Here is a 6000-nt window from a genome sequence, read left to right as displayed (position 1 = left end):
CCATTGATTACACAGATGACCGCCGAACCAGGTTAGCCATTCATCAGCTTCGTGGTGTTTCTAAGAACTGTTGGATCACGACAAAGAGATCCATGGAGAACAGAGGTACAGTTGTTACTTGGTCTCTTTTCAAAACTGAGTTTTATAAGCGGTTTTTCCCTGTTTCATACCAAAAGGACAAGGGAGCAGAGTTTGCCAATCTGAGGCAAGGGAATCTGAACATTGAGGAGTACGTAGCCAAGTTTGACAGCTTGTTGCATTTTTCACCGGACATTGCCGACAGTGAAGAAGCCAAAGCCGATCAGTTCATCAACGGCTTGAATCCTGACATTTTCACGTTGGTAAACACTGCTAGACCTGATAACTTTGCAGATGCCATGAATCACGCAAAGGGAGCTGAAGCGGGTTTGTGGAGACAGAGAGGAAATCATATGGTACCTCAGCAACAGAGACAGTCTCAGAACCAACCGTCTCAGTATCCGATTCAGCCACCTCAGTATCAGAACCAGCAGCAGAGGTATGAATGTGGAAGCAGTGGGGGAAACAGAAAGGATCAGTACAAGGCAAGAGGGAAACAGTTCAAGAGGCAGGGGAACAGTTCTTCTAGTTCCAGTGGTTCCAAGCAGTTCGGTTCAGGACAGAGTTCTGGATCATCATCCTTGTATTGCAGCAAGTGTGGAGGTAGACACTCACCAGATCAGTGTGTAGGAGTCTTTGGTAACTGCAACACCTATCAGCAATCGGGACACTTTTCTAAGGTGTGCCCTCAGCGTAGTGGAGATCGAGCTCAGAGTGGGATTTCATCTAGACCTACAGCTCAGCCTGAGAGACAGTCTTCTGCAGTTCAATCTTTCTAGCCTCAGCAGCAGAACAGACATGGAGGTAACCCTAGTGCGAACCAGCCTCCGAGACAGCAGGCATGAGTCTTCGCTTTGACTGAGGATCAGGCTCAGGCAGCACCGGACGATGATATAGCAGGTAACTGTTCAATTTTTGGTTATTCTACTCATGTTTTGATAGATACAGGTGCTTCCTATTCCTTTATCTCTGAGAAATTTATGTTATTGCATGCTTTGCCTACTGATGTAGTAGCTGTTACTTCACCTTTGGGTGGAGGAATTGTTTCTGTCAGATTAGTCAGGAACTGTGAACTCTGTTTTGAGGAAAATTTGTTAGAGTTTGACTGTATTGTACTTGGGCTATCAGATTTTGACTGTATTGTCGGTATAGATACTTTAACCAAGTACAGGGCAACAGTCGATTGTTTTCTGAAGGTGGTCAGATTCAGACCTGAAATGGCAGACGAGTGGAAATTATTTGGTAAGGGTTCTCGATCTAGAATTCCTTTGATTTCAGTGTTATCTATGACTCGTTTGTTACAGAAAGGTGCAGAGGGATTTTTGGTGTATGCAGTTGATGTACTGAAATCTAGCCCAGCATTGGTTGATATACCAGTGGTTAGAGATTTTGCGGATGTGTTTCCGGAAGATGTTCCTGGATTGCCGCCTATTTGAGAAATCGAATTCAGCATTGACTTAGTGTCAGGTACTCAACCTATTTCCAAAGCTCCTTATCGTATGAAACCTATTGAACTGAGAAAGCTGAAGGAGCAGCTTGAGGATTTGATTTCCAAGGGATACATCAGACCTAGTGTATCGCCTTGGGATGCTCCTGTTCTGTTTGTTCGGAAGAAGGATGGTTCTATGTGACTCTGTATTGACTACCATCAATTGAATCAGGATACAGTCAAGAACAGGTATCCTTTATCCCAAATAGATGACCTTTTTGATCAGCTGCAGGGTTCTTCTGTCTATTCAAAGATTGATCTGAGGTCAGGTTATCATCAGCTGAGAGTGCGAGAGGAAGATATTCCTAAGACCGCATTCAGAATGAGGTATGGTCATTTTGAGTTTATAGTCATGTCATTCGGTTTGACGAACGCTCCAGCAGTTTTTATGGGTTTGATGAACCGTATCTTTCAGCGCTTTTTAGATGAGTTCGTCATTATCTTCATCGATGATATTCTTATCTATTCGAAGAGCCGTATTGACTATGCAGAGCACTTGAGGATCTTCTTGCAGATTTTGCGAGTTGAACAGTTGTTTGCTAAGATATCTAAGTGTGAATTCTGGTTAGATCGAGTTGTCTTTCTCGGTCACATTATTTCTGGAGATGGGATTTCTGTCGATCCCAGCAAGATTGATGCGGTTATGAATTGGCCTAGACCGATATCAGTACCTGAGATCCAAAGCTTTATGGGTTTAGCTGGTTATTATCGCCGATTCATCGAGGGTTTCTCTTCTATTGCCAAGCCGATTACCCAGCTGACTCAGAAGAATGCGCCTTTTGTCTGGACTGCAGATTGTGAGGCTAGCTTTGTTGATCTGAAGAGGAGACTGACTAGTGCTCCAATTATTACTATTCCGAAAGGTACTGGAGGTTTCACAGTCTATTGTGATGCTTCTGACCAAGGTTTGGGTTGTGTTCTTATGCAGCATAAGCATGTGATAGCGTATGCATTGAGGCAGCTGAAACCACACGAGACTCGTTATCCGGTTCATGATCTTGAACTAGCTGCGATCATTTTTGCTCTGAAAATCTGGCGTCACTATCTTTATGGTGAGTCTTTCGAGATCTTTTCTGATCATAAGAGTATTAAGTACTTGTTTTCTCAGGCAGAGCTGAATATCAGACAGATAAGATGGTTAGATCTGTTGAAGGATTTCGACTGCGAAATCAAGTATTATCCCAGAAATTCGAATGCAGTTGCAGATGCCTTGAGCCGAAAGCTTTGTTCTTTATCTCTTTCTACTATTGATGTTTCTCAGTTGATCGATGATTGTTGCACTTCTGGTTTAGAGTTTGAAACAGATAGAGAGTCTATCAGAGTGTTTTCTATTCAAGCCAAGCCGGAGTTGTTTATTGCGATCAAAGAAGCACAGAAGTCTGATCCGAGCATTCAGGTTTCAGTAGAGAAAGTCAGATCTGGGAATCAGTCTGCATTCCAGGTTAGAGATGACATTTTGTTTGTGAATAACCGTATTGTTTTCCTGATATTTCGGAGTTGAGACACCATATTCTCCGAGAGGCTCATTGCAGTCGATTCAGTGTTCATCCTGGAGGTCGTAAGATGTACAATGATCTGAAGAACCAATTCTGGTGGAAGAGAATGAAGAGCGATATTGCGAGGTTTGTATCTCGATATTTGAACTACCAGCAAGTGAAAGAAGAAAGGAAGCGACCGGGTGGTCTATTGCACAGTCTATCTATTCCTTAATGGAAATGGGATCACATTTCTATGAATTTCGTTACGAAGCTACCACAATCCGTTAGAGGATGTGATGCTATTTGGGTAGTGATCGACCGATTGACGAAGTCTGCTTGTTTTATTCCGTACAGGATGACGTATCGTCACGATCAGATGGTTGAGCTATATGTTAGCAATGTTGTGAGATTGCATGAGGTGCCGAAGTCGATCGTTTCAGACCGAGACCCTAGATTCACTTCGCACTTTTGGCATAGTCTGTAGGAGGCACTTGGTACTCGATTGCATCTGAGTACAGCTTATCATCCTTAGACCGATGGACAGTCAGAGCGGACTATCCAAGCGTTAGAAGATATGCTGCGAGCGGTAGTGCTAGAATTTGGCACTAGTTGGTAAGATTCTTTGCCTTTTTTCGAGTTTTTTTACAACAACAGCTTCCAAGCGAGTATTGTTATGGCGCCTTTTGAGGCTTTGTACGGTAAGAAGTGCCGATCTCCATTGTTTTGGGATGATTTGTCCGAGTCATCTGATTTGGGATCGGATATGCTTAGAGATATGGCAGAGCAAGTTAAGATCATTTAGTTGAGAATGAAGTCAGCTCAGGATAGACAGGCGAAGTATGCGAATGTCAGATTTAGACCTCTGAGTTTTGAGCAGGGAGACCGTGTATTCCTTAAGATTTCGCCTTTCAGAGGTACTGTCAGATTTGGGAAGAGAGGGAAGTTATCTTTGAGATTCATCGGGTCTTACGAGATTCTCGAGAAGATATGCGATCTTGCTTACAGACTTGCACTTCCTCCGTCTTTATCTGGTATTCACGACATTTTTCACGTCTCTATGCTGCAGAAGTATCATCCAGATCCTTCTCATATTCTTCAGCCGGACGAAGTCGAGTTAGACGAGACTCTGAGCTATTTTGAGCGACCGATTCAGATCTTTGATCGGAAGGAGAAGTAACTCAGAACCAAGTTAATTCCGTTGGTGAAAGTGCAGTGGAGCCGTCACGGCGTCGAGGAAGCAACTTGGGAGACAGAATCCGACATGAGACAGCTTTTTTCTGAGTTATTCGGATGACATGAGTTCTTCTTACTGTCTTTAGTTCTTTATTCTATCTTATGAGTTGTGATTCTTGTTGATTTCGAGGACGAAATCTCTTCTTAGAGAGGGAGAATTGTAATACCCCGATTTTATCTTAATTGAGCTTATTTGAGATAATCAGAGTTTCCAGAGTTAAAGAGCCGACTTTTTATTGATCGGGGTCTATTTTGCAAAATTCGGATTTTTCAGGGACTAAAAAGCAAATATTGGATTTTATATAATATCTAGCATGGTTTGACTTGGTCATTCATTCCATCTCCTCCTACAAGCCGTCTCCTTCACCATTGTTGCGCCCTAAGCTTTCTTCAAGCTTTCAGATTTCTCTCCGAGCTCGATCCGTCCGTTGGAAATTATTTCTGAAGGCAGATTAGCGTTCACAGCAGCGAGAGGTCCGTTATATCGTAAGTTTTTCTACGATCAGATACATTCTAGTTTTCAGGTGTTGTTAGAATCGTTCGAGATTCGAGTATGTTGTTCTTGGCGGAGTTCTGATCGTTTATTATCTGTCGGTTTTGAAATAGAGCAACGTTTGGATTTGCTATGATTTTTGGAAGCCTATTTTCGAAAATCTAGTTTTGAGATTTGATGAGTTTGCCTTGTTGTTGTTGTCTTAGCATTGTTATGAGTTAGTATCGTTGTTGAACTGCTGTGTGCGTTTCCGGTTTGTTCAGTTTATAGCCGTTATGCCGCCGGTTTGAGTTTTTGGGATGTTGAACCATTTTTGAATTGTTGAACTTTGGCTTGTGAGTTGATCGTTGTTGATCATCTCTTGTCTCCGTACAGATTCGTTGGAGTTTGTCGAGTCCTGTGTTGGCAGCATTTGATCATCAAGAGTTGGACGAAGAACGGTAAAAAGATTTCCTTGAGCCGTTTTTGTTGTTTAGGTTGTATAGTTTTTGATACAATCTTTTGTTGTAGCTTATCCAGAGTTGGAACTACTGCATTGAAAGGTAAAAGCAGTCATCGTTAGCGGGATAGCATACTCGGGACAGTTGGTTCTCGAGTTTCCCTTAAAATTACATACTTGCATCAATACTTGTTCTAGCATGTGGAACTTGTATTTTGTTGATTGATTGAGCTTTTGTTATGTGGCTTATGTTTTATCTTTTGTTATGCATTCATCTTGAGCCAACTTTGATTTCAGCGAGCAGAACAGCCCATTTTGCTTAGACGTTTTGGGGGCTATACTGTGAGTGGCCTGGATGTAGAGGTTCACCTAGTGTCAGCATGCTCCTTATAGTTGCACCAAAGTCTAGGGGAGTGGGATACGTGGCACCACCTCGATTGGGAGAGTCGGTGAGTCGTTACGTGATCTCATCCTCGGGATCCCAAAAGTACAGCAGCAATCCCCCGTTTATCAGAATTGATATCCCGATTTAAAGACATGCATATAATTATCTTGATTTGATTATGTTGTCTTGAAAGCATGTTGTTGAGATATTACATGTATTACTTGTTATGTTTCTTTTACTGGGAATACCATTCTCACCGATTTATCTGGCTGTTGCTTTGTTTTGTATATATACTTGGCAACAGGTGGGGCAGGACCAAGTCAGAAGAGGCATGGTTAGCTTCGGGACCAAGGGATAGAAGTGAGACTCGGTTTAGAAGTCGTGTCAGCATGTCTACCTAGTGAT

The sequence above is a fragment of the Henckelia pumila genome, unplaced genomic scaffold, assembly GCF_033568475.1.
Source record: "Henckelia pumila isolate YLH828 unplaced genomic scaffold, ASM3356847v2 CTG_466, whole genome shotgun sequence".
Lineage (NCBI taxonomy): Eukaryota > Viridiplantae > Streptophyta > Magnoliopsida > Lamiales > Gesneriaceae > Henckelia > Henckelia pumila.
The sequence above is the reverse complement of the archived record's forward strand: the minus strand, read 5'-3'. Positions refer to the sequence as shown.